Below are 24,946 nucleotides of genomic sequence, written 5' to 3'. Positions count from 1 at the left end.
CAATCAACGATGAACCGGATGCCGCCCGAGCATAGACATAGCAAGAAAGAAAAAAAAAACGCACCTAAAACCTAAAAAAACGCAAACGGGCAACGAAAAAGGGGGTGCAACACGAGGACTTCCCAGGGGGTCACCCATCCTAGTACTACTCTCGCCCAAGCACGCTTAACTGCGGAGTTCTGATGGGATCCGGTGCATTAGTGCTGGTATGATCGCACCCGAAATATTATCCATGCTTATTGTTTTTATGTCTTACAAGACGCAGAACGTCGTTTGCTTTCGAACGCGAGGCGTGGGACCCACGTGAGGGATCGGATCCGTTCGGGAAACGCGGAAACAATCAACGATGAACCGGATGCCGCCCGAGCATAGACATAGCAAGAAAGAAAAAAAAAACGCACCTAAAACCTAAAAAAACGCAAACGGGCAACGAAAAAGGGGGTGCAACACGAGGACTTCCCAGGGGGTCACCCATCCTAGTACTACTCTCGCCCAAGCACGCTTAACTGCGGAGTTCTGATGGGATCCGGTGCATTAGTGCTGGTATGATCGCACCCGAAATACTATCCATGCTTATTGTTTTTATGTCTTACAAGACGCAGAACGTCGTTTGCTTTCGTACGCGAGGCGTGGGACCCACGTGAGGGATCGGCTCCGTTCAGGAAACGCGGAAACAATCAACGATGAACCGGATGCCGCCCGAGCATAGACATAGCAAGAAAGAAAAAAAAAACGCACCTAAAACCTAAAAAAACGCAAACGGGCAACGAAAAATGGGGTGCAACACGAGGACTTCCCAGGGGGTCACCCATCCTAGTACTACTCTCGCCCAAGCACGCTTAACTGCGGAGTTCTGATGGGATCCGGTGCATTAGTGCTGGTATGATCGCACCCGAAATACTATCCATGCTTATTGTTTTTATGTCTTACAAGACGCAGAACGTCGTTTGCTTTCGTACGCGAGGCGTGGGACCCACGTGAGGGATCGGCTCCGTTCGGGAAACGCGGAAACAATCAACGATGAACCGGATGCCGCCCGAGCATAGACATAGCAAGAAAGAAAAAAAAACGCACCTAAAACCTAAAAAAACGCAAACGGGCAACGAAAAAGGGGGTGCAACACGAGGACTTCCCAGGGGGTCACCCATCCTAGTACTACTCTCGCCCAAGCACGCTTAACTGCGGAGTTCTGATGGGATCCGGTGCATTAGTGCTGGTATGATCGCACCCGAAATACTATCCATGCTTATTGTTTTTATGTCTTACAAGACGCAGAACGTCGTTTGCTTTCGTACGCGAGGCGTGGGACCCACGTGAGGGATCGGCTCCGTTCGGGAAACGCGGAAACAATCAACGATGAACCGGATGCCGCCCGAGCATAGACATAGCAAGAAAGAAAAAAAAAACGCACCTAAAACCTAAAAAAACGCAAACGGGCAACGAAAAAGGGGGTGCAACACGAGGACTTCCCAGGGGGTCACCCATCCTAGTACTACTCTCGCCCAAGCACGCTTAACTGCGGAGTTCTGATGGGATCCGGTGCATTAGTGCTGGTATGATCGCACCCGAAATACTATCCATGCTTATTGTTTTTATGTCTTACAAGACGCAGAACGTCGTTTGCTTTCGTACGCGAGGCGTGGGACCCACGTGAGGGATCGGCTCCGTTCGGGAAACGCGGAAACAATCAACGATGAACCGGATGCCGCCCGAGCATAGACATAGCAAGAAAGAAAAAAAAAACGCACCTAAAACCTAAAAAAACGCAAACGGGCAACGAAAAAGGGGGTGCAACACGAGGACTTCCCAGGGGGTCACCCATCCTAGTACTACTCTCGCCCAAGCACGCTTAACTGCGGAGTTCTGATGGGATCCGGTGCATTAGTGCTGGTATGATCGCACCCGAAATACTATCCATGCTTATTGTTTTTATGTCTTACAAGACGCAGAACGTCGTTTGCTTTCGTACGCGAGGCGTGGGACCCACGTGAGGGATCGGCTCCGTTCGGGAAACGCGGAAACAATCAACGATGAACCGGATGCCGCCCGAGCATAGACATAGCAAGAAAGAAAAAAAAAACGCACCTAAAACCTAAAAAAACGCAAACGGGCAACGTAAAAGGGGGTGCAACACGAGGACTTCCCAGGGGGTCACCCATCCTAGTACTACTCTCGCCCAAGCACGCTTAACTGCGGAGTTCTGATGGGATCCGGTGCATTAGTGCTGGTATGATCGCACCCGAAATACTATCCATGCTTATTGTTTTTATGTCTTACAAGACGCAGAACGTCGTTTGCTTACGAACGCGAGGCGTGGGACCCACGTGAGGGATCGGCTCCGTTCGGGAAACGCGGAAACAATCAACGATGAACCGGATGCCGCCCGAGCATAGACATAGCAAGAAAGAAAAAAAAAACGCACCTAAAACCTAAAAAAACGCAAACGGGCAACGAAAAAGGGGGTGCAACACGAGGACTTCCCAGGGGGTCACCCATCCTAGTACTACTCTCGCCCAAGCACGCTTAAATGCGGAGTTCTGATGGGATCCGGTGCATTAGTGCTGGTATGATCGCACCCGAAATACTATCCATGCTTATTGTTTTTATGTCTTACAAGACGCAGAACGTCGTTTGCTTTCGTACGCGAGGCGTGGGACCCACGTGAGGGATCGGCTCCGTTCGGGAAACGCGGAAACAATCAACGATGAACCGGATGCCGCCCGAGCATAGACATAGCAAGAAAGAAAAAAAAAACGCACCTAAAACCTAAAAAAACGCAAACGGGCAACGAAAAAGGGGGTGCAACACGAGGACTTCCCAGGGGGTCACCCATCCTAGTACTACTCTCGCCCAAGCACGCTTAACTGCGGAGTTCTGATGGGATCCGGTGCATTAGTGCTGGTATGATCGCACCCGAAATACTATCCATGCTTATTGTTTTTATGTCTTACAAGACGCAGAACGTCGTTTGCTTTCGTACGCGAGGCGTGGGACCCACGTGAGGGATCGGCTCCGTTCGGGAAACGCGGAAACAATCAACGATGAACCGGATGCCGCCCGAGCATAGACATAGCAAGAAAGAAAAAAAAAAACGCACCTAAAACCTAAAAAAACGCAAACGGGCAACGAAAAAGGGGGTGCAACACGAGGACTTCCCAGGGGGTCACCCATCCTAGTACTACTCTCGCCCAAGCACGCTTAACTGCGGAGTTCTGATGGGATCCGGTGCATTAGTGCTGGTATGATCGCACCCGAAATACTATCCATGCTTATTGTTTTTATGTCTTACAAGACGCAGAACGTCGTTTGCTTTCGTACGCGAGGCGTGGGACCCACGTGAGGGATCGGCTCCGTTCGGGAAACGCGGAAACAATCAACGATGAACCGGATGCCGCCCGAGCATAGACATAGCAAGAAAGAAAAAAAAAACGCACCTAAAACCTAAAAAAACGCAAACGGGCAACGTAAAAGGGGGTGCAACACGAGGACTTCCCAGGGGGTCACCCATCCTAGTACTACTCTCGCCCAAGCACGCTTAACTGCGGAGTTCTGATGGGATCCGGTGCATTAGTGCTGGTATGATCGCACCCGAAATACTATCCATGCTTATTGTTTTTATGTCTTACAAGACGCAGAACGTCGTTTGCTTACGAACGCGAGGCGTGGGACCCACGTGAGGGATCGGCTCCGTTCGGGAAACGCGGAAACAATCAACGATGAACCGGATGCCGCCCGAGCATAGACATAGCAAGAAAGAAAAAAAAAACGCACCTAAAACCTAAAAAAACGCAAACGGGCAACGAAAAAGGGGGTGCAACACGAGGACTTCCCAGGGGGTCACCCATCCTAGTACTACTCTCGCCCAAGCACGCTTAACTGCGGAGTTCTGATGGGATCCGGTGCATTAGTGCTGGTATGATCGCACCCGAAATACTATCCATGCTTATTGTTTTTATGTCTTACAAGACGCAGAACGTCGTTTGCTTTCGTACGCGAGGCGTGGGACCCACGTGAGGGATCGGCTCCGTTCGGGAAACGCGGAAACAATCAACGATGAACCGGATGCCGCCCGAGCATAGACATAGCAAGAAAGAAAAAAAAAACGCACCTAAAACCTAAAAAAACGCAAACGGGCAACGAAAAAGGGGGTGCAACACGAGGACTTCCCAGGGGGTCACCCATCCTAGTACTACTCTCGCCCAAGCACGCTTAACTGCGGAGTTCTGATGGGATCCGGTGCATTAGTGCTGGTATGATCGCACCCGAAATACTATCCATGCTTATTGTTTTTATGTCTTACAAGACGCAGAACGTCGTTTGCTTTCGTACGCGAGGCGTGGGACCCACGTGAGGGATCGGCTCCGTTCGGGAAACGCGGAAACAATCAACGATGAACCGGATGCCGCCCGAGCATAGACATAGCAAGAAAGAAAAAAAAAAACGCACCTAAAACCTAAAAAAACGCAAACGGGCAACGAAAAAGGGGGTGCAACACGAGGACTTCCCAGGGGGTCACCCATCCTAGTACTACTCTCGCCCAAGCACGCTTAACTGCGGAGTTCTGATGGGATCCGGTGCATTAGTGCTGGTATGATCGCACCCGAAATACTATCCATGCTTATTGTTTTTATGTCTTACAAGACGCAGAACGTCGTTTGCTTTCGAACGCGAGGCGTGGGACCCACGTGAGGGATCGGCTCCGTTCGGGAAACGCGGAAACAATCAACGATGAACCGGATGCCGCCCGAGCATAGACATAGCAAGAAAGAAAAAAAAAACGCACCTAAAACCTAAAAAAACGCAAACGGGCAACGAAAAAGGGGGTGCAACACGAGGACTTCCCAGGGGGTCACCCATCCTAGTACTACTCTCGCCCAAGCACGCTTAACTGCGGAGTTCTGATGGGATCCGGTGCATTAGTGCTGGTATGATCGCACCCGAAATACTATCCATGCTTATTGTTTTTATGTCTTACAAGACGCAGAACGTCGTTTGCTTTCGTACGCGAGGCGTGGGACCCACGTGAGGGATCGGCTCCGTTCGGGAAACGCGGAAACAATCAACGATGAACCGGATGCCGCCCGAGCATAGACATAGCAAGAAAGAAAAAAAAAACGCACCTAAAACCTAAAAAAACGCAAACGGGCAACGAAAAAGGGGGTGCAACACGAGGACTTCCCAGGGGGTCACCCATCCTAGTACTACTCTCGCCCAAGCACGCTTAACTGCGGAGTTCTGATGGGATCCGGTGCATTAGTGCTGGTATGATCGCACCCGAAATACTATCCATGCTTATTGTTTTTATGTCTTACAAGACGCAGAACGTCGTTTGCTTTCGTACGCGAGGCGTGGGACCCACGTGAGGGATCGGCTCCGTTCGGGAAACGCGGAAACAATCAACGATGAACCGGATGCCGCCCGAGCATAGACATAGCAAGAAAGAAAAAAAAAACGCACCTAAAACCTAAAAAAACGCAAACGGGCAACGAAAAAGGGGGTGCAACACGAGGACTTCCCAGGGGGTCACCCATCCTAGTACTACTCTCGCCCAAGCACGCTTAACTGCGGAGTTCTGATGGGATCCGGTGCATTAGTGCTGGTATGATCGCACCCGAAATACTATCCATGCTTATTGTTTTTATGTCTTACAAGACGCAGAACGTCGTTTGCTTTCGTACGCGAGGCGTGGGACCCACGTGAGGGATCGGCTCCGTTCGGGAAACGCGGAAACAATCAACGATGAACCGGATGCCGCCCGAGCATAGACATAGCAAGAAAGAAAAAAAAAACGCACCTAAAACCTAAAAAAACGCAAACGGGCAACGAAAAAGGGGGTGCAACACGAGGACTTCCCAGGGGGTCACCCATCCTAGTACTACTCTCGCCCAAGCACGCTTAACTGCGGAGTTCTGATGGGATCCGGTGCATTAGTGCTGGTATGATCGCACCCGAAATACTATCCATGCTTATTGTTTTTATGTCTTACAAGACGCAGAACGTCGTTTGCTTTCGTACGCGAGGCGTGGGACCCACGTGAGGGATCGGCTCCGTTCGGGAAACGCGGAAACAATCAACGATGAACCGGATGCCGCCCGAGCATAGACATAGCAAGAAAGAAAAAAAAAACGCACCTAAAACCTAAAAAAACGCAAACGGGCAACGTAAAAGGGGGTGCAACACGAGGACTTCCCAGGGGGTCACCCATCCTAGTACTACTCTCGCCCAAGCACGCTTAACTGCGGAGTTCTGATGGGATCCGGTGCATTAGTGCTGGTATGATCGCACCCGAAATACTATCCATGCTTATTGTTTTTATGTCTTACAAGACGCAGAACGTCGTTTGCTTACGAACGCGAGGCGTGGGACCCACGTGAGGGATCGGCTCCGTTCGGGAAACGCGGAAACAATCAACGATGAACCGGATGCCGCCCGAGCATAGACATAGCAAGAAAGAAAAAAAAAACGCACCTAAAACCTAAAAAAACGCAAACGGGCAACGAAAAAGGGGGTGCAACACGAGGACTTCCCAGGGGGTCACCCATCCTAGTACTACTCTCGCCCAAGCACGCTTAACTGCGGAGTTCTGATGGGATCCGGTGCATTAGTGCTGGTATGATCGCACCCGAAATACTATCCATGCTTATTGTTTTTATGTCTTACAAGACGCAGAACGTCGTTTGCTTTCGTACGCGAGGCGTGGGACCCACGTGAGGGATCGGCTCCGTTCGGGAAACGCGGAAACAATCAACGATGAACCGGATGCCGCCCGAGCATAGACATAGCAAGAAAGAAAAAAAAAACGCACCTAAAACCTAAAAAAACGCAAACGGGCAACGAAAAAGGGGGTGCAACACGAGGACTTCCCAGGGGGTCACCCATCCTAGTACTACTCTCGCCCAAGCACGCTTAACTGCGGAGTTCTGATGGGATCCGGTGCATTAGTGCTGGTATGATCGCACCCGAAATACTATCCATGCTTATTGTTTTTATGTCTTACAAGACGCAGAACGTCGTTTGCTTTCGTACGCGAGGCGTGGGACCCACGTGAGGGATCGGCTCCGTTCGGGAAACGCGGAAACAATCAACGATGAACCGGATGCCGCCCGAGCATAGACATAGCAAGAAAGAAAAAAAAAAACGCACCTAAAACCTAAAAAAACGCAAACGGGCAACGAAAAAGGGGGTGCAACACGAGGACTTCCCAGGGGGTCACCCATCCTAGTACTACTCTCGCCCAAGCACGCTTAACTGCGGAGTTCTGATGGGATCCGGTGCATTAGTGCTGGTATGATCGCACCCGAAATACTATCCATGCTTATTGTTTTTATGTCTTACAAGACGCAGAACGTCGTTTGCTTTCGAACGCGAGGCGTGGGACCCACGTGAGGGATCGGCTCCGTTCGGGAAACGCGGAAACAATCAACGATGAACCGGATGCCGCCCGAGCATAGACATAGCAAGAAAGAAAAAAAAAACGCACCTAAAACCTAAAAAAACGCAAACGGGCAACGAAAAAGGGGGTGCAACACGAGGACTTCCCAGGGGGTCACCCATCCTAGTACTACTCTCGCCCAAGCACGCTTAACTGCGGAGTTCTGATGGGATCCGGTGCATTAGTGCTGGTATGATCGCACCCGAAATACTATCCATGCTTATTGTTTTTATGTCTTACAAGACGCAGAACGTCGTTTGCTTTCGTACGCGAGGCGTGGGACCCACGTGAGGGATCGGCTCCGTTCGGGAAACGCGGAAACAATCAACGATGAACCGGATGCCGCCCGAGCATAGACATAGCAAGAAAGAAAAAAAAAACGCACCTAAAACCTAAAAAAACGCAAACGGGCAACGAAAAAGGGGGTGCAACACGAGGACTTCCCAGGGGGTCACCCATCCTAGTACTACTCTCGCCCAAGCACGCTTAACTGCGGAGTTCTGATGGGATCCGGTGCATTAGTGCTGGTATGATCGCACCCGAAATACTATCCATGCTTATTGTTTTTATGTCTTACAAGACGCAGAACGTCGTTTGCTTTCGTACGCGAGGCGTGGGACCCACGTGAGGGATCGGCTCCGTTCGGGAAACGCGGAAACAATCAACGATGAACCGGATGCCGCCCGAGCATAGACATAGCAAGAAAGAAAAAAAAAACGCACCTAAAACCTAAAAAAACGCAAACGGGCAACGAAAAAGGGGGTGCAACACGAGGACTTCCCAGGGGGTCACCCATCCTAGTACTACTCTCGCCCAAGCACGCTTAACTGCGGAGTTCTGATGGGATCCGGTGCATTAGTGCTGGTATGATCGCACCCGAAATACTATCCATGCTTATTGTTTTTATGTCTTACAAGACGCAGAACGTCGTTTGCTTTCGTACGCGAGGCGTGGGACCCACGTGAGGGATCGGCTCCGTTCGGGAAACGCGGAAACAATCAACGATGAACCGGATGCCGCCCGAGCATAGACATAGCAAGAAAGAAAAAAAAAACGCACCTAAAACCTAAAAAAACGCAAACGGGCAACGAAAAAGGGGGTGCAACACGAGGACTTCCCAGGGGGTCACCCATCCTAGTACTACTCTCGCCCAAGCACGCTTAACTGCGGAGTTCTGATGGGATCCGGTGCATTAGTGCTGGTATGATCGCACCCGAAATACTATCCATGCTTATTGTTTTTATGTCTTACAAGACGCAGAACGTCGTTTGCTTTCGAACGCGAGGCGTGGGACCCACGTGAGGGATCGGCTCCGTTCGGGAAACGCGGAAACAATCAACGATGAACCGGATGCCGTCCGAGCATAGACATAGCAAGAAAGAAAAAAAAAACGCACCTAAAACCTAAAAAAACGCAAACGGGCAACGAAAAAGGGGGTGCAACACGAGGACTTCCCAGGGGGTCACCCATCCTAGTACTACTCTCGCCCAAGCACGCTTAACTGCGGAGTTCTGATGGGATCCGGTGCATTAGTGCTGGTATGATCGCACCCGAAATACTATCCATGCTTATTGTTTTTATGTCTTACAAGACGCAGAACGTCGTTTGCTTTCGTACGCGAGGCGTGGGACCCACGTGAGGGATCGGCTCCGTTCGGGAAACGCGGAAACAATCAACGATGAACCGGATGCCGCCCGAGCATAGACATAGCAAGAAAGAAAAAAAAAACGCACCTAAAACCTAAAAAAACGCAAACGGGCAACGAAAAAGGGGGTGCAACACGAGGACTTCCCAGGGGGTCACCCATCCTAGTACTACTCTCGCCCAAGCACGCTTAACTGCGGAGTTCTGATGGGATCCGGTGCATTAGTGCTGGTATGATCGCACCCGAAATACTATCCATGCTTATTGTTTTTATGTCTTACAAGACGCAGAACGTCGTTTGCTTTCGTACGCGAGGCGTGGGACCCACGTGAGGGATCGGCTCCGTTCGGGAAACGCGGAAACAATCAACGATGAACCGGATGCCGCCCGAGCATAGACATAGCAAGAAAGAAAAAAAAACGCACCTAAAACCTAAAAAAACGCAAACGGGCAACGAAAAAGGTGGTGCAACACGAGGACTTCCCAGGGGGTCACCCATCCTAGTACTACTCTCGCCCAAGCACGCTTAACTGCGGAGTTCTGATGGGATCCGGTGCATTAGTGCTGGTATGATCGCACCCGAAATACTATCCATGCTTATTGTTTTTATGTCTTACAAGACGCAGAACGTCGTTTGCTTTCGTACGCGAGGCGTGGGACCCACGTGAGGGATCGGCTCCGTTCGGGAAACGCGGAAACAATCAACGATGAACCGGATGCCGCCCGAGCATAGACATAGCAAGAAAGAAAAAAAAAACGCACCTAAAACCTAAAAAAACGCAAACGGGCAACGAAAAAGGGGGTGCAACACGAGGACTTCCCAGGGGGTCACCCATCCTAGTACTACTCTCGCCCAAGCACGCTTAACTGCGGAGTTCTGATGGGATCCGGTGCATTAGTGCTGGTATGATCGCACCCGAAATACTATCCATGCTTATTGTTTTTATGTCTTACAAGACGCAGAACGTCGTTTGCTTTCGTACGCGAGGCGTGGGACCCACGTGAGGGATCGGCTCCGTTCGGGAAACGCGGAAACAATCAACGATGAACCGGATGCCGCCCGAGCATAGACATAGCAAGAAAGAAAAAAAAAAACGCACCTAAAACCTAAAAAAACGCAAACGGGCAACGAAAAAGGGGGTGCAACACGAGGACTTCCCAGGGGGTCACCCATCCTAGTACTACTCTCGCCCAAGCACGCTTAACTGCGGAGTTCTGATGGGATCCGGTGCATTAGTGCTGGTATGATCGCACCCGAAATACTATCCATGCTTATTGTTTTTATGTCTTACAAGACGCAGAACGTCGTTTGCTTTCGAACGCGAGGCGTGGGACCCACGTGAGGGATCGGCTCCGTTCGGGAAACGCGGAAACAATCAACGATGAACCGGATGCCGCCCGAGCATAGACATAGCAAGAAAGAAAAAAAAAACGCACCTAAAACCTAAAAAAACGCAAACGGGCAACGAAAAAGGGGGTGCAACACGAGGACTTCCCAGGGGGTCACCCATCCTAGTACTACTCTCGCCCAAGCACGCTTAACTGCGGAGTTCTGATGGGATCCGGTGCATTAGTGCTGGTATGATCGCACCCGAAATACTATCCATGCTTATTGTTTTTATGTCTTACAAGACGCAGAACGTCGTTTGCTTTCGTACGCGAGGCGTGGGACCCACGTGAGGGATCGGCTCCGTTCGGGAAACGCGGAAACAATCAACGATGAACCGGATGCCGCCCGAGCATAGACATAGCAAGAAAGAAAAAAAAAACGCACCTAAAACCTAAAAAAACGCAAACGGGCAACGAAAAAGGGGGTGCAACACGAGGACTTCCCAGGGGGTCACCCATCCTAGTACTACTCTCGCCCAAGCACGCTTAACTGCGGAGTTCTGATGGGATCCGGTGCATTAGTGCCGGTATGATCGCACCCGAAATACTATCCATGCTTATTGTTTTTATGTCTTACAAGACGCAGAACGTCGTTTGCTTTCGTACGCGAGGCGTGGGACCCACGTGAGGGATCGGCTCCGTTCGGGAAACGCGGAAACAATCAACGATGAACCGGATGCCGCCCGAGCATAGACATAGCAAGAAAGAAAAAAAAAACGCACCTAAAACCTAAAAAAACGCAAACGGGCAACGAAAAAGGGGGTGCAACACGAGGACTTCCCAGGGGGTCACCCATCCTAGTACTACTCTCGCCCAAGCACGCTTAACTGCGGAGTTCTGATGGGATCCGGTGCATTAGTGCTGGTATGATCGCACCCGAAATACTATCCATGCTTATTGTTTTTATGTCTTACAAGACGCAGAACGTCGTTTGCTTTCGTACGCGAGGCGTGGGACCCACGTGAGGGATCGGCTCCGTTCGGGAAACGCGGAAACAATCAACGATGAACCGGATGCCGCCCGAGCATAGACATAGCAAGAAAGAAAAAAAAAACGCACCTAAAACCTAAAAAAACGCAAACGGGCAACGAAAAAGGGGGTGCAACACGAGGACTTCCCAGGGGGTCACCCATCCTAGTACTACTCTCGCCCAAGCACGCTTAACTGCGGAGTTCTGATGGGATCCGGTGCATTAGTGCTGGTATGATCGCACCCGAAATACTATCCATGCTTATTGTTTTTATGTCTTACAAGACGCAGAACGTCGTTTGCTTTCGAACGCGAGGCGTGGGACCCACGTGAGGGATCGGCTCCGTTCGGGAAACGCGGAAACAATCAACGATGAACCGGATGCCGCCCGAGCATAGACATAGCAAGAAAGAAAAAAAAACGCACCTAAAACCTAAAAAAACGCAAACGGGCAACGAAAAAGGGGGTGCAACACGAGGACTTCCCAGGGGGTCACCCATCCTAGTACTACTCTCGCCCAAGCACGCTTAACTGCGGAGTTGTGATGGGATCCGGTGCATTAGTGCTGGTATGATCGCACCCGAAATACTATCCATGCTTATTGTTTTTATGTCTTACAAGACGCAGAACGTCGTTTGCTTTCGAACGCGAGGCGTGGGACCCACGTGAGGGATCGGCTCCGTTCGGGAAACGCGGAAACAATCAACGATGAACCGGATGCCGCCCGAGCATAGACATAGCAAGAAAGAAAAAAAAACGCACCTAAAACCTAAAAAAACGCAAACGGGCAACGAAAAAGGGGGTGCAACACGAGGACTTCCCAGGGGGTCACCCATCCTAGTACTACTCTCGCCCAAGCACGCTTAACTGCGGAGTTCTGATGGGATCCGGTGCATTAGTGCTGGTATGATCGCACCCGAAATACTATCCATGCTTATTGTTTTTATGTCTTACAAGACGCAGAACGTCGTTTGCTTTCGTACGCGAGGCGTGGGACCCACGTGAGGGATCGGCTCCGTTCGGGAAACGCGGAAACAATCAACGATGAACCGGATGCCGCCCGAGCATAGACATAGCAAGAAAGAAAAAAAAAACGCACCTAAAACCTAAAAAAACGCAAACGGGCAACGAAAAAGGGGGTGCAACACGAGGACTTCCCAGGGGGTCACCCATCCTAGTACTACTCTCGCCCAAGCACGCTTAACTGCGGAGTTCTGATGGGATCCGGTGCATTAGTGCTGGTATGATCGCACCCGAAATACTATCCATGCTTATTGTTTTTATGTCTTACAAGACGCAGAACGTCGTTTGCTTTCGTACGCGAGGCGTGGGACCCACGTGAGGGATCGGCTCCGTTCGGGAAACGCGGAAACAATCAACGATGAACCGGATGCCGCCCGAGCATAGACATAGCAAGAAAGAAAAAAAAAACGCACCTAAAACCTAAAAAAACGCAAACGGGCAACGAAAAAGGGGGTGCAACACGAGGACTTCCCAGGGGGTCACCCATCCTAGTACTACTCTCGCCCAAGCACGCTTAACTGCGGAGTTCTGATGGGATCCGGTGCATTAGTGCTGGTATGATCGCACCCGAAATACTATCCATGCTTATTGTTTTTATGTCTTACAAGACGCAGAACGTCGTTTGCTTTCGAACGCGAGGCGTGGGACCCACGTGAGGGATCGGCTCCGTTCGGGAAACGCGGAAACAATCAACGATGAACCGGATGCCGCCCGAGCATAGACATAGCAAGAAAGAAAAAAAAAACGCACCTAAAACCTAAAAAAACGCAAACGGGCAACGAAAAAGGGGGTGCAACACGAGGACTTCCCAGGGGGTCACCCATCCTAGTACTACTCTCGCCCAAGCACGCTTAACTGCGGAGTTCTGATGGGATCCGGTGCATTAGTGCTGGTATGATCGCACCCAAAATACTATCCATGCTTATTGTTTTTATGTCTTACAAGACGCAGAACGTCGTTTGCTTTCGTACGCGAGGCGTGGGACCCACGTGAGGGATCGGCTCCGTTCGGGAAACGCGGAAACAATCAACGATGAACCGGATGCCGCCCGAGCATAGACATAGCAAGAAAGAAAAAAAAACGCACCTAAAACCTAAAAAAACGCAAACGGGCAACGAAAAAGGGGGTGCAACACGAGGACTTCCCAGGGGGTCACCCATCCTAGTACTACTCTCGCCCAAGCACACTTAACTGCGGAGTTCTGATGGGATCCGGTGCATTAGTGCTGGTATGATCGCACCCGAAATACTATCCATGCTTATTGTTTTTATGTCTTACAAGACGCAGAACGTCGTTTGCTTTCGAACGCGAGACGTGGGACCCACGTGAGGGATCGGCTCCGTTCGGGAAACGCGGAAACAATCAACGATGAACCGGATGCCGCCCGAGCATAGACATAGCAAAAAAGAAAAAAAAACGCACCTAAAACCTAAAAAAACGCAAACAGGCAACGAAAAAGGGGGTGCAACACGAGGACTTCCCAGGGGGTCACCCATCCTAGTACTACTCTCGCCCAAGCACGCTTAACTGCGGAGTTCTGATGGGATCCGGTGCATTAGTGCTGGTATGATCGCACCCGAAATACTATCCATGCTTATTGTTTTTATGTCTTACAAGACGCAGAACGTCGTTTGCTTTCGTACGCGAGGCGTGGGACCCACGTGAGGGATCGGCTCCGTTCGGGAAACGCGGAAACAATCAACGATGAACCGGATGCCGCCCGAGCATAGACATAGCAAGAAAGAAAAAAAAAACGCACCTAAAACCTAAAAAAACGCAAACGGGCAACGAAAAAGGGGGTGCAACACGAGGACTTCCCAGGGGGTCACCCATCCTAGTACTACTCTCGCCCAAGCACGCTTAACTGCGGAGTTCTGATGGGATCCGGTGCATTAGTGCTGATATGATCGCACCCGAAATACTATCCATGCTTATTGTTTTTATGTCTTACAAGACGCAGAACGTCGTTTGCTTTCGAACGCGAGGCGTGGGACCCACGTGAGGGATCGGCTCCGTTCGGGAAACGCGGAAACAATCAACGATGAACCGGATGCCGTCCGAGCATAGACATAGCAAGAAAGAAAAAAAAAACGCACCTAAAACCTAAAAAAACGCAAACGGGCAACGAAAAACGGGGTGCAACACGAGGACTTCCCAGGGGGTCACCCATCCTAGTACTACTCTCGCCCAAGCACGCTTAACTGCGGAGTTCTGATGGGATCCGGTGCATTAGTGCTGGTATGATCGCACCCGAAATACTATCCATGCTTATTGTTTTTATGTCTTACAAGACGCAGAACGTCGTTTGCTTTCGTACGCGAGGCGTGGGACCCACGTGAGGGATCGGCTCCGTTCGGGAAACGCGGAAACAATCAACGATGAACCGGATGCCGCCCGAGCATAGACATAGCAAGAAAGAAAAAAAAAACGCACCTAAAACCTAAAAAAACGCAAACGGGCAACGAAAAAGGGGGTGCAACACGAGGACTTCCCAGGGGGTCACCCATCCTAGTACTACTCTCGCCCAAGCACGCTTAACTGCGGAGTTCTGATGGGATCCGGTGCATTAGTGCTGGTATGATCGCACCCGAAATACTATCCATGCTTATTGTTTTTATGTCTTACAAGACGCAGAACGTCGTTTGCTTTCGAACGCGAGGCGTGGGACCCACGTGAGGGATCGGCTCCGTTCGGGAAACGCGGAAACAATCAACGATGAACCGGATGCCGCCCGAGCATAGACATAGCAAGAAAGAAAAAAAAACGCACCTAAAACCTAAAAAAACGCAAACGGGCAACGAAAAAGGGGGTGCAACACGAGGACTTCCCAGGGGGTCACCCATCCTAGTACTACTCTCGCCCAAGCACGCTTAACTGCGGAGTTGTGATGGGATCCGGTGCATTAGTGCTGGTATGATCGCACCCGAAATACTATCCATGCTTATTGTTTTTATGTCTTACAAGACGCAGAACGTCGTTTGCTTTCGAACGCGAGGCGTGGGACCCACGTGAGGGATCGGCTCCGTTCGGGAAACGCGGAAACAATCAACGATGAACCGGATGCCGCCCGAGCATAGACATAGCAAGAAAGAAAAAAAAAACGCACCTAAAACCTAAAAAAACGCAAACGGGCAACGAAAAAGGGGGTGCAACACGAGGACTTCCCAGGGGGTCACGCATCCTAGTACTACTCTCGCCCAAGCACGCTTAACTGCGGAGTTCTGATGGGATCCGGTGCATTAGTGCTGGTATGATCGCACCCGAAATACTATCCATGCTTATTGTTTTTATGTCTTACAAGACGCAGAACGTCGTTTGCTTTCGTACGCGAGGCGTGGGACCCACGTGAGGGATCGGCTCCGTTCGGGAAACGCGGAAACAATCAACGATGAACCGGATGCCGCCCGAGCATAGACATAGCAAGAAAGAAAAAAAACGCACCTAAAACCTAAAAAAACGCAAACGGGCAACGAAAAAGGGGGTGCAACACGAGGACTTCCCAGGGGGTCACCCATCCTAGTACTACTCTCGCCCAAGCACGCTTAACTGCGGAGTTCTGATGGGATCCGGTGCATTAGTGCTGGTATGATCGCACCCGAAATACTATCCATGCTTATTGTTTTTATGTCTTACAAGACGCAGAACGTCGTTTGCTTTCGTACGCGAGGCGTGGGACCCACGTGAGGGATCGGCTCCGTTCGGGAAACGCGGAAACAATCAACGATGAACCGGATGCCGCCCGAGCATAGACATAGCAAGAAAGAAAAAAAAACGCACCTAAAACCTAAAAAAACGCAAACGGGCAACGAAAAAGGGGGTGCAACACGAGGACTTCCCAGGGGGTCACCCATCCTAGTACTACTCTCGCCCAAGCACGCTTAACTGCGGAGTTCTGATGGGATCCGGTGCATTAGTGCTGGTATGATCGCACCCGAAATACTATCCATGCTTATTGTTTTTATGTCTTACAAGACGCAGAACGTCGTTTGCTTTCGAACGCGAGGCGTGGGACCCACGTGAGGGATCGGCTCCGTTCGGGAAACGCGGAAACAATCAACGATGAACCGGATGCCGCCCGAGCATAGACATAGCAAGAAAGAAAAAAAAAACGCACCTAAAACCTAAAAAAACGCAAACGGGCAACGAAAAAGGGGGTGCAACACGAGGACTTCCCAGGGGGTCACCCATCCTAGTACTACTCTCGCCCAAGCACGCTTAACTGCGGAGTTCTGATGGGATCCGGTGCATTAGTGCTGGTATGATCGCACCCGAAATACTATCCATGCTTATTGTTTTTATGTCTTACAAGACGCAGAACGTCGTTTGCTTTCGTACGCGAGGCGTGGGACCCACGTGAGGGATCGGCTCCGTTCGGGAAACGCGGAAACAATCAACGATGAACCGGATGCCGCCCGAGCATAGACATAGCAAGAAAGAAAAAAAAACGCACCTAAAACCTAAAAAAACGCAAACGGGCAACGAAAAAGGGGGTGCAACACGAGGACTTCCCAGGGGGTCACCCATCCTAGTACTACTCTCGCCCAAGCACGCTTAACTGCGGAGTTCTGATGGGATCCGGTGCATTAGTGCTGGTATGATCGCACCCAAAATACTATCCATGCTTATTGTTTTTATGTCTTACAAGACGCAGAACGTCGTTTGCTTTCGTACGCGAGGCGTGGGACCCACGTGAGGGATCGGCTCCGTTCGGGAAACGCGGAAACAATCAACGATGAACCGGATGCCGCCCGAGCATCGACATAGCAAGAAAGAAAAAAAAAAACGCACCTAAAACCTAAAAAAACGCAAACGGGCAACGAAAAAGGGGGTGCAACACGAGGACTTCCCAGGGGGTCACCCATCCTAGTACTACTCTCGCCCAAGCACGCTTAACTGCAGAGTTCTGATGGGATCCGGTGCATTAGTGCTGGTATGATCGCACCCGAAATACTATCCATGCTTATTGTTTTTATGTCTTACAAGACGCAGAACGTCGTTTGCTTTCGTACGCGAGGCGTGGGACCCACGTGAGGGATCGACTCCGTTCGGGAAACGCGGAAACAATCAACGATGAACCGGATGCCGCCCGAGCATAGACATAGCAAGAAAGAAAAAAAAAACGCACCTAAAACCTAAAAAAACGCAAACGGGCAACGAAAAAGGGGGTGCAACACGAGGACTTCCCAGGGGGTCACCCATCCTAGTACTACGCTCGCCCAAGCACGCTTAACTGCGGAGTTCTGATGGGATCCGGTGCATTAGTGCTGGTATGATCGCACCCGAAATACTATCCATGCTTATTGTTTTTATGTCTTACAAGACGCAGAACGTCGTTTGCTTTCGTACGCGAGGCGTGGGACCCACGTGAGGGATCGGCTCCGTTCGGGAAACGCGGAAACAATCAACGATGAACCGGATGCCGCCCGAGCATAGACATAGCAAGAAAGAAAAAAAAAACGCACCTAAAACCTAAAAAAACGCAAACGGGCAACGAAAAAGGGGGTGCAACACGAGGACTTCCCAGGGGGTCACCCATCCTAGTACTACTCTCGCCCAAGCACGCTTAACTGCGGAGTTGTGATGGGATCCGGTGCATTAGTGCTGGTATGATCGCACCCGAAATACTATCCATGCTTATTGTTTTTATGTCTTACAAGACGCAGAACGTCGTTTGCTTTCGAACGCGAGGCGTGGGACCCACGTGAGGGATCGGCTCCGTTCGGGAAACGCGGAAACAATCAACGATGAACCGGATGCCGCCCGAGCATAGACATAGCAAGAAAGAAAAAAAAAAACGCACCTAAAACCTAAAAAAACGCAAACGGGCAACGAAAAAGGGGGTGCAACACGAGGACTTCCCAGGGGGTCACCCATCCTAGTACTACTCTCGCCCAAGCACGCTTAACTGCAGAGTTCTGATGGGATCCGGTGCATTAGTGCTGGTATGATCGCACCCGAAATACTATCCATGCTTATTGTTTTTATGTCTTACAAGACGCAGAACGTCGTTTGCTTTCGTACGCGAGGCGTGGGACCCACGTGAGGGATCGGCTCCGTTCGGGAAACGCGGAAACAATCAACGATGAACCGGATGCCGCCCGAGCATAGACATAGCAAGAAAGAAAAAAAAAAACGCACCTAAAACCTAAAAAAACGCAAGCGGGCAACGAAAAAGGGGGTGCAACACGAGGACTTCCCAGGGGGTCACCCATCCTAGTACTACTCTCGCCCAAGCACGCTTAACTGCGGAGTTCTGATGGGATCCGGTGCATTAGTGCTGGTATGATCGCACCCGAAATACTATCCATGCTTATTGTTTTTATGTCTTACAAGACGCAGAACGTCGTTTGCTTTCGTACGCGAGGCGTGGGACCCACGTGAGGGATCGGCTCCGTTCGGGAAACGCGGAAACAATCAACGATGAACCGGATGCCGCCCGAGCATCGACATAGCAAGAAAGAAAAAAAAAAACGCACCTAAAACCTAAAAAAACGCAAACGGGCAACGAAAAAGGGGGTGCAACACGAGGACTTCCCAGGGGGTCACCCATCCTAGTACTACTCTCGCCCAAGCACGCTTAACTGCAGAGTTCTGATGGGATCCGGTGCATTAGTGCTGGTATGATCGCACCCGAAATACTATCCATGCTTATTGTTTTTATGTCTTACAAGACGCAGAACGTCGTTTGCTTTCGTACGCGAGGCGTGGGACCCACGTGAGGGATCGACTCCGTTCGGGAAACGCGGAAACAATCAACGATGAACCGGATGCCGCCCGAGCATAGACATAGCAAGAAAGAAAAAAAAAACGCACCTAAAACCTAAAAAAACGCAAACGGGCAACGAAAAAGGGGGTGCAACACGAGGACTTCCCAGGGGGTCACCCATCCTAGTACTACGCTCGCCCAAGCACGCTTAACTGCGGAGTTCTGATGGGATCCGGTGCATTAGTGCTGGTATGATCGCACCCGAAATACTATCCATGCTTATTGTTTTTATGTCTTACAAGACGCAGAACGTCGTTTGCTTTCGTACGCGAGGCGTGGGACCCACGTGAGGGATCGGCTCCGTTCGGGAAACGCGGAAACAATCAACGATGAACCGGATGCCGCCCGAGCATAGACATAGCAAGAAAGAAAAAAAAACGCACCTAAAACCTAAAAAAACGCAAACGGGCAACGAAAAAGGGGGTGCAACACGAGGACTTCCTAGGGGGTCACCCATCCTAGTACTACTCTCGCCCAAGCACGCTTAACTGCGGAGTTCTGATGGGATCCGGTGCATTAGTGCTGGTATGATCGCACCCGAAATACTATCCATGCTTATTGTTTTTATGTCTTACAAGACGCAGAACGTCGTTTGCTTTCGTACGCGAGGCGTGGGACCCACGTGAGGGATCGGCTCCGTTCGGGAAACGCGGAAACAATCAACGATGAACCGGATGCCGCCCGAGCATAGACATAGCAAGAAAGAAAAAAAAAAAAACGCACCTAAAACCTAAAAAAACGCAAACGGGCAACGAAAAAGGGGGTGCAACACGAGGACTTCCCAGGGGGTCACCCATCCTAGTACTACTCTCGCCCAAGCACGCTTAACTGCGGATTTCTGATGGGATCCGGTGCATTAGTGCTGGTATGATCGCACCCGAAATACTATCCATGCTTATTGTTTTTATGTCTTACAAGACGCAGAACGTCGTTTGCTTTCGTACGCGAGGCGTGGGACCCACGTGAGGGATCGGCTCCGTTCGGGAAACGCGGAAACAATCAACGATGAACCGGATGCCGCCCGAGCATAGACATAGCAAGAAAGAAAAAAAAAAGCACCTAAAACCTAAAAAAACGCAAACGGGCAACGAAAAAGGGGGTGAAACACGAGGACTTCCCAGGGGGTCACCCATCCTAGTACTACTCTCGCCCAAGCACGCTTAACTGCGGAGTTCTGATGGGATCCGGTGCATTAGTGCTGGTATGATCGCACCCGAAATACTATCCATGCTTATTGTTTTTATGTCTTACAAGACGCAGAACGTCGTTTGCTTTCGTACGCGAGGCGTGGGACCCACGTGAGGGATCGGCTCCGTTCGGGAAACGCGGAAACAATCAACGATGAACCGGATGCCGCCCGAGCATAGACATAGCAAGAAAGAAAAAAAAACGCACCTAAAACCTAAAAAAACGCAAACGGGCAACGAAAAATGGGGTGCAACACGAGGACTTCCCAGGGGGTCACCCATCCTAGTACTACTCTCGCCCAAGCACGCTTAATTGCGGAGTTCTGATGGGATCCGGTGCATTAGTGCTGGTATGATCGCACCCGAAATACTATCCATGCTTATTGTTTTTATGTCTTACAAGACGCAGAACGTCGTTTGCTTTCGTACGCGAGGCGTGGGACCCACGTGAGGGATCGGCTCCGTTCGGGAAACGCGGAAACAATCAACGATGAACCGGATGCCGCCCGAGCATAGACATAGCAAGAAAGATAAAAAAAACGCACCTAAAACCTAAAAAAACGCAAACGGGCAACGAAAAAGGGGGTGAAACACGAGGACTTCCCAGGGGGTCACCCATCCTAGTACTACTCTCGCCCAAGCACGCTTAACTGCGGAGTTCTGATGGGATCCGGTGCATTAGTGCTGGTATGATCGCACCCGAAATACTATCCATGCTTATTGTTTTTATGTCTTACAAGACGCAGAACGTCGTTTGCTTTCGAACGCGAGGCGTGGGACCCACGTGAGGGATCGGCTCCGTTCGGGAAACGCGGAAACAATCAACGATGAACCGGATGCCGCCCGAGCATAGACATAGCAAGAAAGAAAAAAAAACGCACCTAAAACCTAAAAAAACGCAAACGGGCAACGAAAAAGGGGGTGCAACACGAGGACTTCCCAGGGGGTCACCCATCCTAGTACTACTCTCGCCCAAGCACGCTTAACTGCGGAGTTCTGATGGGATCCGGTGCATTAGTGCTGGTATGATCGCACCCGAAATACTATCCATGCTTATTGTTTTTATGTCTTACAAGACGCAGAACGTCGTTTGCTTTCGAACGCGAGGCGTGGGACCCACGTGAGGGATCGGCTCCGTTCGGGAAACGCGGAAACAATCAACGATGAACCGGATGCCGCCCGAGCATAGACATAGCAAGAAAGAAAAAAAAAACGCACCTAAAACCTAAAAAAACGCAAACGGGCAACGAAAAAGGGGGTGCAACACGAGGACTTCCCAGGGGGTCACCCATCCTAGTACTACTCTCGCCCAAGCACGCTTAACTGCGGAGTTCTGATGGGATCCGGTGCATTAGTGCTGGTATGATCGCACCCGAAATACTATCCATGCTTATTGTTTTTATGTCTTACAAGACGCAGAACGTCGTTTGCTTTCGAACGCGAGGCGTGGGACCCACGTGAGGGATCGGCTCCGTTCGGGAAACGCGGAAACAATCAACGATGAACCGGATGCCGCCCGAGCATAGACATAGCAAGAAAGAAAAAAAAAACGCACCTAAAACCTAAAAAAACGCAAACGGGCAACGAAAAAGGGGGTGCAACACGAGGACTTCCCAGGGGGTCACCCATCCTAGTACTACTCTCGCCCAAGCACGCTTAACTGCGGAGTTCTGATGGGATCCGGTGCATTAGTGCTGGTATGATCGCACCCGAAATACTATCCATGCTTATTGTTTTTATGTCTTACAAGACGCAGAACGTCGTTTGCTTTCGTACGCGAGGCGTGGGACCCACGTGAGGGATCGGCTCCGTTCGGGAAACGCGGAAACAATCAACGATGAACCGGATGCCGCCCGAGCATAGACATAGCAAGAAAGAAAAAAAAACGCACCTAAAACCTAAAAAAACGCAAACGGGCAACGAAAAAGGGGGTGCAACACGAGGACTTCCTAGGGGGTCACCCATCCTAGTACTACTCTCGCCCAAGCACGCTTAACTGCGGAGTTCTGATGGGATCCGGTGCATTAGTGCTGGTATGATCGCACCCGAAATACTATCCATGCTTATTGTTTTTATGTCTTACAAGACGCAGAACGTCGTTTGCTTTCGTACGCGAGGCGTGGGACCCACGTGAGGGATCGGCTCCGTTCGGGAAACGCGGAAACAATCAACGATGAACCGGATGCCGCCCGAGCATAGACATAGCAAGAAAGAAAAAAAAAAAACGCACCTAAAACCTAAAAAAACGCAAACGGGCAACGAAAAAGGGGGTGCAACACGAGGACTTCCCAGGGGGTCACCCATCCTAGTACTACTCTCGCCCAAGCACGCTTAACTGCGGATTTCTGATGGGATCCGGTGCATTAGTGCTGGTATGATCGCACCCGAAATACTATCCATGCTTATTGTTTTTATGTCTTACAAGACGCAGAACGTCGTTTGCTTTCGTACGCGAGGCGTGGGACCCACGTGAGGGATCGGCTCCGTTCGGGAAACGCGGAAACAATCAACGATGAACCGGATGCCGCCCGAGCATAGACATAGCAAGAAAGAAAAAAAAAAGCACCTAAAACCTAAAAAAACGCAAACGGGCAACGAAAAAGGGGGTGAAACACGAGGACTTCCCAGGGGGTCACCCATCCTAGTACTACTCTCGCCCAAGCACGCTTAACTGCGGAGTTCTGATGGGATCCGGTGCATTAGTGCTGGTATGATCGCACCCGAAATACTATCCATGCTTATTGTTTTTATGTCTTACAAGACGCAGAACGTCGTTTGCTTTCGAACGCGAGGCGTGGGACCCACGTGAGGGATCGGCTCCGTTCGGGAAACGCGGAAACAATCAACGATGAACCGGATGCCGCCCGAGCATAGACATAGCAAGAAAGAAAAAAAAACGCACCTAAAACCTAAAAAAACGCAAACGGGCAACGAAAAAGGGGGTGCAACACGAGGACTTCCCAGGGGGTCACCCATCCTAGTACTACTCTCGCCCAAGCACGCTTAACTGCGGAGTTCTGATGGGATCCGGTGCATTAGTGCTAGTATGATCGCACCCGAAATACTATCCATGCTTATTGTTTTTATGTCTTACAAGACGCAGAACGTCGTTTGCTTTCGAACGCGAGGCGTGGGACCCACATGAGGGATCGGCTCCGTTCGGGAAACGCGGAAACAATCAACGATGAACCGGATGCCGCCCGAGCATAGACATAGCAAGAAAGAAAAAAAAACGCACCTAAAACCTAAAAAAACGCAAACGGGCAACGAAAAAGGGGGTGCAACACGAGGACTTCCCTCGGGGTCACCCATCCTAGTACTACTCTCGCCCAAGCACGCTTAACTGCGGAGTTCTGATGGGATCCGGTGCATTAGTGCTGGTATGATCGCACCCGAAATACTATCCATGCTTATTGTTTTTATGTCTTACAAGACGCAGAACGTCGTTTGCTTTCGAACGCGAGGCGTGGGACCCACGTGAGGGATCGGCTCCGTTCGGGAAACGCGGAAACAATCAACGATGAACCGGATGCCGCCCGAGCATAGACATAGCAAGAAAGAAAAAAAAACGCACCTAAAACCTAAAAAAACGCAAACGGGCAACGAAAAAGGGGGTGCAACACGAGGACTTCCCAGGGGGTCACCCATCCTAGTACTACTCTCGCCCAAGCACGCTTAACTGCGGAGTTCTGATGGGATCCGGTGCATTAGTGCTGGTATGATCGCACCCGAAATACTATCCATGCTTATTGTTTTTATGTCTTACAAGACGCAGAACGTCGTTTGCTTTCGAACGCGAGGCGTGGGACCCACGTGAGGGATCGGCTCCGTTCGGGAAACGCGGAAACAATCAACGATGAACCGGATGCCGCCCGAGCATAGACATAGCAAGAAAGAAAAAAAAACGCACCTAAAACCTAAAAAAACGCAAACGGGCAACGAAAAAGGGGGTGCAACACGAGGACTTCCCAGGGGGTCACCCATCCTAGTACTACTCTCGCCCAAGCACGCTTAACTGCGGAGTTCTGATGGGATCCGGTGCATTAGTGCTGGTATGATCGCACCCGAAATACTATCCATGCTTATTGTTTTTATGTCTTACAAGACGCAGAACGTCGTTTGCTTTCGAACGCGAGGCGTGGGACCCACGTGAGGGATCGGCTCCGTTCGGGAAACGCGGAAACAATCAACGATGAACCGGATGCCGCCCGAGCATAGACATAGCAAGAAAGAAAAAAAAAACGCACCTAAAACCTAAAAAAACGCAAACGGGCAACGAAAAAGGGGGTGCAACCCGAGGACTTCCCAGGGGGTCACCCATCCTAGTACTACTCTCGCCCAAGCACGCTTAACTGCGGAGTTCTGATGGGATCCGGTGCATTAGTGCTGGTATGATCGCACCCGAAATACTATCCATGCTTATTGTTTTTATGTCTTACAAGACGCAGAACGTCGTTTGCTTTCGTACGCGAGGCGTGGGACCCACGTGAGGGATCGGCTCCGTTCGGGAAACGCGGAAACAATCAACGATGAACC

The 24,946-nt window shown here is 50.6% G+C and overlaps 74 non-coding genes across 74 annotated transcripts; all 74 read right to left on the bottom strand.

Annotated features, from left to right (window-relative positions):
* Positions 1-101: 101 nt before the first annotated feature.
* On the bottom strand, positions 102-220 carry LOC145081784 (5S ribosomal RNA). Its single transcript, XR_013696326.1, has one exon. It is a non-coding gene; the product is annotated as a 5S ribosomal RNA (ribosomal RNA).
* Positions 221-438: 218 nt separating this feature from the next.
* On the bottom strand, positions 439-557 carry LOC145081782 (5S ribosomal RNA). The gene has a single exon (XR_013696324.1). It is a non-coding gene; the product is annotated as a 5S ribosomal RNA (ribosomal RNA).
* A 218-nt stretch (positions 558-775) lies between these two features.
* On the bottom strand, positions 776-894 carry LOC145081781 (5S ribosomal RNA). The gene has a single exon (XR_013696323.1). It is a non-coding gene; the product is annotated as a 5S ribosomal RNA (ribosomal RNA).
* Positions 895-1,111: 217 nt separating this feature from the next.
* LOC145081780 (5S ribosomal RNA) lies at positions 1,112-1,230 on the bottom strand. Its single transcript, XR_013696322.1, has one exon. It is a non-coding gene; the product is annotated as a 5S ribosomal RNA (ribosomal RNA).
* A 218-nt stretch (positions 1,231-1,448) lies between these two features.
* Positions 1,449-1,567, bottom strand: LOC145081779 (5S ribosomal RNA). The gene has a single exon (XR_013696321.1). It is a non-coding gene; the product is annotated as a 5S ribosomal RNA (ribosomal RNA).
* A 218-nt stretch (positions 1,568-1,785) lies between these two features.
* On the bottom strand, positions 1,786-1,904 carry LOC145081778 (5S ribosomal RNA). The gene has a single exon (XR_013696320.1). It is a non-coding gene; the product is annotated as a 5S ribosomal RNA (ribosomal RNA).
* Positions 1,905-2,122: 218 nt separating this feature from the next.
* Positions 2,123-2,241, bottom strand: LOC145081777 (5S ribosomal RNA). The gene has a single exon (XR_013696319.1). It is a non-coding gene; the product is annotated as a 5S ribosomal RNA (ribosomal RNA).
* Positions 2,242-2,459: 218 nt separating this feature from the next.
* LOC145084703 (5S ribosomal RNA) lies at positions 2,460-2,578 on the bottom strand. Its single transcript, XR_013699135.1, has one exon. It is a non-coding gene; the product is annotated as a 5S ribosomal RNA (ribosomal RNA).
* A 218-nt stretch (positions 2,579-2,796) lies between these two features.
* Positions 2,797-2,915, bottom strand: LOC145081776 (5S ribosomal RNA). Its single transcript, XR_013696318.1, has one exon. It is a non-coding gene; the product is annotated as a 5S ribosomal RNA (ribosomal RNA).
* A 219-nt stretch (positions 2,916-3,134) lies between these two features.
* Positions 3,135-3,253, bottom strand: LOC145081775 (5S ribosomal RNA). The gene has a single exon (XR_013696317.1). It is a non-coding gene; the product is annotated as a 5S ribosomal RNA (ribosomal RNA).
* A 218-nt stretch (positions 3,254-3,471) lies between these two features.
* Positions 3,472-3,590, bottom strand: LOC145081774 (5S ribosomal RNA). The gene has a single exon (XR_013696316.1). It is a non-coding gene; the product is annotated as a 5S ribosomal RNA (ribosomal RNA).
* A 218-nt stretch (positions 3,591-3,808) lies between these two features.
* On the bottom strand, positions 3,809-3,927 carry LOC145081773 (5S ribosomal RNA). The gene has a single exon (XR_013696315.1). It is a non-coding gene; the product is annotated as a 5S ribosomal RNA (ribosomal RNA).
* Positions 3,928-4,145: 218 nt separating this feature from the next.
* LOC145081771 (5S ribosomal RNA) lies at positions 4,146-4,264 on the bottom strand. The gene has a single exon (XR_013696313.1). It is a non-coding gene; the product is annotated as a 5S ribosomal RNA (ribosomal RNA).
* A 219-nt stretch (positions 4,265-4,483) lies between these two features.
* On the bottom strand, positions 4,484-4,602 carry LOC145081770 (5S ribosomal RNA). Its single transcript, XR_013696312.1, has one exon. It is a non-coding gene; the product is annotated as a 5S ribosomal RNA (ribosomal RNA).
* Positions 4,603-4,820: 218 nt separating this feature from the next.
* On the bottom strand, positions 4,821-4,939 carry LOC145081769 (5S ribosomal RNA). Its single transcript, XR_013696311.1, has one exon. It is a non-coding gene; the product is annotated as a 5S ribosomal RNA (ribosomal RNA).
* Positions 4,940-5,157: 218 nt separating this feature from the next.
* Positions 5,158-5,276, bottom strand: LOC145081768 (5S ribosomal RNA). The gene has a single exon (XR_013696310.1). It is a non-coding gene; the product is annotated as a 5S ribosomal RNA (ribosomal RNA).
* Positions 5,277-5,494: 218 nt separating this feature from the next.
* LOC145081767 (5S ribosomal RNA) lies at positions 5,495-5,613 on the bottom strand. Its single transcript, XR_013696309.1, has one exon. It is a non-coding gene; the product is annotated as a 5S ribosomal RNA (ribosomal RNA).
* Positions 5,614-5,831: 218 nt separating this feature from the next.
* Positions 5,832-5,950, bottom strand: LOC145081766 (5S ribosomal RNA). The gene has a single exon (XR_013696308.1). It is a non-coding gene; the product is annotated as a 5S ribosomal RNA (ribosomal RNA).
* A 218-nt stretch (positions 5,951-6,168) lies between these two features.
* Positions 6,169-6,287, bottom strand: LOC145081765 (5S ribosomal RNA). Its single transcript, XR_013696307.1, has one exon. It is a non-coding gene; the product is annotated as a 5S ribosomal RNA (ribosomal RNA).
* A 218-nt stretch (positions 6,288-6,505) lies between these two features.
* Positions 6,506-6,624, bottom strand: LOC145081764 (5S ribosomal RNA). The gene has a single exon (XR_013696306.1). It is a non-coding gene; the product is annotated as a 5S ribosomal RNA (ribosomal RNA).
* A 218-nt stretch (positions 6,625-6,842) lies between these two features.
* Positions 6,843-6,961, bottom strand: LOC145081763 (5S ribosomal RNA). The gene has a single exon (XR_013696305.1). It is a non-coding gene; the product is annotated as a 5S ribosomal RNA (ribosomal RNA).
* Positions 6,962-7,180: 219 nt separating this feature from the next.
* Positions 7,181-7,299, bottom strand: LOC145081762 (5S ribosomal RNA). Its single transcript, XR_013696304.1, has one exon. It is a non-coding gene; the product is annotated as a 5S ribosomal RNA (ribosomal RNA).
* Positions 7,300-7,517: 218 nt separating this feature from the next.
* On the bottom strand, positions 7,518-7,636 carry LOC145081760 (5S ribosomal RNA). Its single transcript, XR_013696302.1, has one exon. It is a non-coding gene; the product is annotated as a 5S ribosomal RNA (ribosomal RNA).
* A 218-nt stretch (positions 7,637-7,854) lies between these two features.
* On the bottom strand, positions 7,855-7,973 carry LOC145081759 (5S ribosomal RNA). Its single transcript, XR_013696301.1, has one exon. It is a non-coding gene; the product is annotated as a 5S ribosomal RNA (ribosomal RNA).
* Positions 7,974-8,191: 218 nt separating this feature from the next.
* LOC145081758 (5S ribosomal RNA) lies at positions 8,192-8,310 on the bottom strand. The gene has a single exon (XR_013696300.1). It is a non-coding gene; the product is annotated as a 5S ribosomal RNA (ribosomal RNA).
* A 218-nt stretch (positions 8,311-8,528) lies between these two features.
* Positions 8,529-8,647, bottom strand: LOC145081757 (5S ribosomal RNA). Its single transcript, XR_013696299.1, has one exon. It is a non-coding gene; the product is annotated as a 5S ribosomal RNA (ribosomal RNA).
* Positions 8,648-8,865: 218 nt separating this feature from the next.
* Positions 8,866-8,984, bottom strand: LOC145081756 (5S ribosomal RNA). Its single transcript, XR_013696298.1, has one exon. It is a non-coding gene; the product is annotated as a 5S ribosomal RNA (ribosomal RNA).
* A 218-nt stretch (positions 8,985-9,202) lies between these two features.
* LOC145081754 (5S ribosomal RNA) lies at positions 9,203-9,321 on the bottom strand. Its single transcript, XR_013696296.1, has one exon. It is a non-coding gene; the product is annotated as a 5S ribosomal RNA (ribosomal RNA).
* A 217-nt stretch (positions 9,322-9,538) lies between these two features.
* Positions 9,539-9,657, bottom strand: LOC145083934 (5S ribosomal RNA). The gene has a single exon (XR_013698395.1). It is a non-coding gene; the product is annotated as a 5S ribosomal RNA (ribosomal RNA).
* Positions 9,658-9,875: 218 nt separating this feature from the next.
* Positions 9,876-9,994, bottom strand: LOC145081753 (5S ribosomal RNA). The gene has a single exon (XR_013696295.1). It is a non-coding gene; the product is annotated as a 5S ribosomal RNA (ribosomal RNA).
* A 219-nt stretch (positions 9,995-10,213) lies between these two features.
* LOC145081752 (5S ribosomal RNA) lies at positions 10,214-10,332 on the bottom strand. The gene has a single exon (XR_013696294.1). It is a non-coding gene; the product is annotated as a 5S ribosomal RNA (ribosomal RNA).
* Positions 10,333-10,550: 218 nt separating this feature from the next.
* Positions 10,551-10,669, bottom strand: LOC145081751 (5S ribosomal RNA). Its single transcript, XR_013696293.1, has one exon. It is a non-coding gene; the product is annotated as a 5S ribosomal RNA (ribosomal RNA).
* Positions 10,670-10,887: 218 nt separating this feature from the next.
* LOC145082834 (5S ribosomal RNA) lies at positions 10,888-11,006 on the bottom strand. Its single transcript, XR_013697337.1, has one exon. It is a non-coding gene; the product is annotated as a 5S ribosomal RNA (ribosomal RNA).
* Positions 11,007-11,224: 218 nt separating this feature from the next.
* On the bottom strand, positions 11,225-11,343 carry LOC145081750 (5S ribosomal RNA). The gene has a single exon (XR_013696292.1). It is a non-coding gene; the product is annotated as a 5S ribosomal RNA (ribosomal RNA).
* A 218-nt stretch (positions 11,344-11,561) lies between these two features.
* On the bottom strand, positions 11,562-11,680 carry LOC145081748 (5S ribosomal RNA). Its single transcript, XR_013696290.1, has one exon. It is a non-coding gene; the product is annotated as a 5S ribosomal RNA (ribosomal RNA).
* A 217-nt stretch (positions 11,681-11,897) lies between these two features.
* On the bottom strand, positions 11,898-12,016 carry LOC145085247 (5S ribosomal RNA). The gene has a single exon (XR_013699656.1). It is a non-coding gene; the product is annotated as a 5S ribosomal RNA (ribosomal RNA).
* A 217-nt stretch (positions 12,017-12,233) lies between these two features.
* On the bottom strand, positions 12,234-12,352 carry LOC145081747 (5S ribosomal RNA). Its single transcript, XR_013696289.1, has one exon. It is a non-coding gene; the product is annotated as a 5S ribosomal RNA (ribosomal RNA).
* A 218-nt stretch (positions 12,353-12,570) lies between these two features.
* LOC145081746 (5S ribosomal RNA) lies at positions 12,571-12,689 on the bottom strand. Its single transcript, XR_013696288.1, has one exon. It is a non-coding gene; the product is annotated as a 5S ribosomal RNA (ribosomal RNA).
* Positions 12,690-12,907: 218 nt separating this feature from the next.
* LOC145081745 (5S ribosomal RNA) lies at positions 12,908-13,026 on the bottom strand. Its single transcript, XR_013696287.1, has one exon. It is a non-coding gene; the product is annotated as a 5S ribosomal RNA (ribosomal RNA).
* Positions 13,027-13,244: 218 nt separating this feature from the next.
* LOC145081744 (5S ribosomal RNA) lies at positions 13,245-13,363 on the bottom strand. The gene has a single exon (XR_013696286.1). It is a non-coding gene; the product is annotated as a 5S ribosomal RNA (ribosomal RNA).
* A 217-nt stretch (positions 13,364-13,580) lies between these two features.
* LOC145083215 (5S ribosomal RNA) lies at positions 13,581-13,699 on the bottom strand. Its single transcript, XR_013697696.1, has one exon. It is a non-coding gene; the product is annotated as a 5S ribosomal RNA (ribosomal RNA).
* A 217-nt stretch (positions 13,700-13,916) lies between these two features.
* LOC145081743 (5S ribosomal RNA) lies at positions 13,917-14,035 on the bottom strand. Its single transcript, XR_013696285.1, has one exon. It is a non-coding gene; the product is annotated as a 5S ribosomal RNA (ribosomal RNA).
* Positions 14,036-14,253: 218 nt separating this feature from the next.
* LOC145083678 (5S ribosomal RNA) lies at positions 14,254-14,372 on the bottom strand. The gene has a single exon (XR_013698144.1). It is a non-coding gene; the product is annotated as a 5S ribosomal RNA (ribosomal RNA).
* A 218-nt stretch (positions 14,373-14,590) lies between these two features.
* LOC145081742 (5S ribosomal RNA) lies at positions 14,591-14,709 on the bottom strand. The gene has a single exon (XR_013696284.1). It is a non-coding gene; the product is annotated as a 5S ribosomal RNA (ribosomal RNA).
* Positions 14,710-14,927: 218 nt separating this feature from the next.
* LOC145081741 (5S ribosomal RNA) lies at positions 14,928-15,046 on the bottom strand. The gene has a single exon (XR_013696283.1). It is a non-coding gene; the product is annotated as a 5S ribosomal RNA (ribosomal RNA).
* A 217-nt stretch (positions 15,047-15,263) lies between these two features.
* On the bottom strand, positions 15,264-15,382 carry LOC145085246 (5S ribosomal RNA). Its single transcript, XR_013699655.1, has one exon. It is a non-coding gene; the product is annotated as a 5S ribosomal RNA (ribosomal RNA).
* A 218-nt stretch (positions 15,383-15,600) lies between these two features.
* LOC145084962 (5S ribosomal RNA) lies at positions 15,601-15,719 on the bottom strand. Its single transcript, XR_013699383.1, has one exon. It is a non-coding gene; the product is annotated as a 5S ribosomal RNA (ribosomal RNA).
* Positions 15,720-15,935: 216 nt separating this feature from the next.
* LOC145081740 (5S ribosomal RNA) lies at positions 15,936-16,054 on the bottom strand. The gene has a single exon (XR_013696282.1). It is a non-coding gene; the product is annotated as a 5S ribosomal RNA (ribosomal RNA).
* A 217-nt stretch (positions 16,055-16,271) lies between these two features.
* LOC145081739 (5S ribosomal RNA) lies at positions 16,272-16,390 on the bottom strand. The gene has a single exon (XR_013696281.1). It is a non-coding gene; the product is annotated as a 5S ribosomal RNA (ribosomal RNA).
* A 218-nt stretch (positions 16,391-16,608) lies between these two features.
* On the bottom strand, positions 16,609-16,727 carry LOC145081737 (5S ribosomal RNA). The gene has a single exon (XR_013696279.1). It is a non-coding gene; the product is annotated as a 5S ribosomal RNA (ribosomal RNA).
* Positions 16,728-16,944: 217 nt separating this feature from the next.
* LOC145081736 (5S ribosomal RNA) lies at positions 16,945-17,063 on the bottom strand. Its single transcript, XR_013696278.1, has one exon. It is a non-coding gene; the product is annotated as a 5S ribosomal RNA (ribosomal RNA).
* A 219-nt stretch (positions 17,064-17,282) lies between these two features.
* Positions 17,283-17,401, bottom strand: LOC145083635 (5S ribosomal RNA). The gene has a single exon (XR_013698104.1). It is a non-coding gene; the product is annotated as a 5S ribosomal RNA (ribosomal RNA).
* Positions 17,402-17,619: 218 nt separating this feature from the next.
* LOC145083742 (5S ribosomal RNA) lies at positions 17,620-17,738 on the bottom strand. The gene has a single exon (XR_013698204.1). It is a non-coding gene; the product is annotated as a 5S ribosomal RNA (ribosomal RNA).
* A 218-nt stretch (positions 17,739-17,956) lies between these two features.
* Positions 17,957-18,075, bottom strand: LOC145085245 (5S ribosomal RNA). The gene has a single exon (XR_013699654.1). It is a non-coding gene; the product is annotated as a 5S ribosomal RNA (ribosomal RNA).
* A 219-nt stretch (positions 18,076-18,294) lies between these two features.
* Positions 18,295-18,413, bottom strand: LOC145083634 (5S ribosomal RNA). Its single transcript, XR_013698103.1, has one exon. It is a non-coding gene; the product is annotated as a 5S ribosomal RNA (ribosomal RNA).
* A 219-nt stretch (positions 18,414-18,632) lies between these two features.
* Positions 18,633-18,751, bottom strand: LOC145081735 (5S ribosomal RNA). The gene has a single exon (XR_013696277.1). It is a non-coding gene; the product is annotated as a 5S ribosomal RNA (ribosomal RNA).
* Positions 18,752-18,970: 219 nt separating this feature from the next.
* On the bottom strand, positions 18,971-19,089 carry LOC145083633 (5S ribosomal RNA). Its single transcript, XR_013698102.1, has one exon. It is a non-coding gene; the product is annotated as a 5S ribosomal RNA (ribosomal RNA).
* A 218-nt stretch (positions 19,090-19,307) lies between these two features.
* LOC145083741 (5S ribosomal RNA) lies at positions 19,308-19,426 on the bottom strand. The gene has a single exon (XR_013698203.1). It is a non-coding gene; the product is annotated as a 5S ribosomal RNA (ribosomal RNA).
* Positions 19,427-19,643: 217 nt separating this feature from the next.
* LOC145083386 (5S ribosomal RNA) lies at positions 19,644-19,762 on the bottom strand. Its single transcript, XR_013697862.1, has one exon. It is a non-coding gene; the product is annotated as a 5S ribosomal RNA (ribosomal RNA).
* A 221-nt stretch (positions 19,763-19,983) lies between these two features.
* LOC145084533 (5S ribosomal RNA) lies at positions 19,984-20,102 on the bottom strand. Its single transcript, XR_013698976.1, has one exon. It is a non-coding gene; the product is annotated as a 5S ribosomal RNA (ribosomal RNA).
* Positions 20,103-20,319: 217 nt separating this feature from the next.
* Positions 20,320-20,438, bottom strand: LOC145084801 (5S ribosomal RNA). The gene has a single exon (XR_013699230.1). It is a non-coding gene; the product is annotated as a 5S ribosomal RNA (ribosomal RNA).
* Positions 20,439-20,655: 217 nt separating this feature from the next.
* On the bottom strand, positions 20,656-20,774 carry LOC145084583 (5S ribosomal RNA). The gene has a single exon (XR_013699024.1). It is a non-coding gene; the product is annotated as a 5S ribosomal RNA (ribosomal RNA).
* A 218-nt stretch (positions 20,775-20,992) lies between these two features.
* LOC145084799 (5S ribosomal RNA) lies at positions 20,993-21,111 on the bottom strand. Its single transcript, XR_013699228.1, has one exon. It is a non-coding gene; the product is annotated as a 5S ribosomal RNA (ribosomal RNA).
* Positions 21,112-21,328: 217 nt separating this feature from the next.
* Positions 21,329-21,447, bottom strand: LOC145081734 (5S ribosomal RNA). Its single transcript, XR_013696276.1, has one exon. It is a non-coding gene; the product is annotated as a 5S ribosomal RNA (ribosomal RNA).
* A 218-nt stretch (positions 21,448-21,665) lies between these two features.
* Positions 21,666-21,784, bottom strand: LOC145081733 (5S ribosomal RNA). Its single transcript, XR_013696275.1, has one exon. It is a non-coding gene; the product is annotated as a 5S ribosomal RNA (ribosomal RNA).
* Positions 21,785-22,002: 218 nt separating this feature from the next.
* On the bottom strand, positions 22,003-22,121 carry LOC145081732 (5S ribosomal RNA). The gene has a single exon (XR_013696274.1). It is a non-coding gene; the product is annotated as a 5S ribosomal RNA (ribosomal RNA).
* Positions 22,122-22,338: 217 nt separating this feature from the next.
* Positions 22,339-22,457, bottom strand: LOC145083385 (5S ribosomal RNA). Its single transcript, XR_013697861.1, has one exon. It is a non-coding gene; the product is annotated as a 5S ribosomal RNA (ribosomal RNA).
* Positions 22,458-22,677: 220 nt separating this feature from the next.
* Positions 22,678-22,796, bottom strand: LOC145084532 (5S ribosomal RNA). The gene has a single exon (XR_013698975.1). It is a non-coding gene; the product is annotated as a 5S ribosomal RNA (ribosomal RNA).
* A 217-nt stretch (positions 22,797-23,013) lies between these two features.
* Positions 23,014-23,132, bottom strand: LOC145084798 (5S ribosomal RNA). The gene has a single exon (XR_013699227.1). It is a non-coding gene; the product is annotated as a 5S ribosomal RNA (ribosomal RNA).
* A 217-nt stretch (positions 23,133-23,349) lies between these two features.
* On the bottom strand, positions 23,350-23,468 carry LOC145083446 (5S ribosomal RNA). Its single transcript, XR_013697922.1, has one exon. It is a non-coding gene; the product is annotated as a 5S ribosomal RNA (ribosomal RNA).
* Positions 23,469-23,685: 217 nt separating this feature from the next.
* Positions 23,686-23,804, bottom strand: LOC145083748 (5S ribosomal RNA). Its single transcript, XR_013698209.1, has one exon. It is a non-coding gene; the product is annotated as a 5S ribosomal RNA (ribosomal RNA).
* A 217-nt stretch (positions 23,805-24,021) lies between these two features.
* On the bottom strand, positions 24,022-24,140 carry LOC145081731 (5S ribosomal RNA). The gene has a single exon (XR_013696273.1). It is a non-coding gene; the product is annotated as a 5S ribosomal RNA (ribosomal RNA).
* A 217-nt stretch (positions 24,141-24,357) lies between these two features.
* On the bottom strand, positions 24,358-24,476 carry LOC145081730 (5S ribosomal RNA). Its single transcript, XR_013696272.1, has one exon. It is a non-coding gene; the product is annotated as a 5S ribosomal RNA (ribosomal RNA).
* A 218-nt stretch (positions 24,477-24,694) lies between these two features.
* LOC145083745 (5S ribosomal RNA) lies at positions 24,695-24,813 on the bottom strand. Its single transcript, XR_013698206.1, has one exon. It is a non-coding gene; the product is annotated as a 5S ribosomal RNA (ribosomal RNA).
* Between the last annotated feature and the right edge of the window lie 133 nt (positions 24,814-24,946).

Source organism: Lactuca serriola, chromosome 1, assembly GCF_051521515.1.
Source record: "Lactuca serriola cultivar US96UC23 chromosome 1, Lser_US96UC23_V15, whole genome shotgun sequence".
In the NCBI taxonomy this organism is placed as follows: Eukaryota; Viridiplantae; Streptophyta; class Magnoliopsida; order Asterales; family Asteraceae; genus Lactuca; species Lactuca serriola.
The sequence above is the reverse complement of the archived record's forward strand: the minus strand, read 5'-3'. Positions and strand labels throughout refer to the sequence as shown.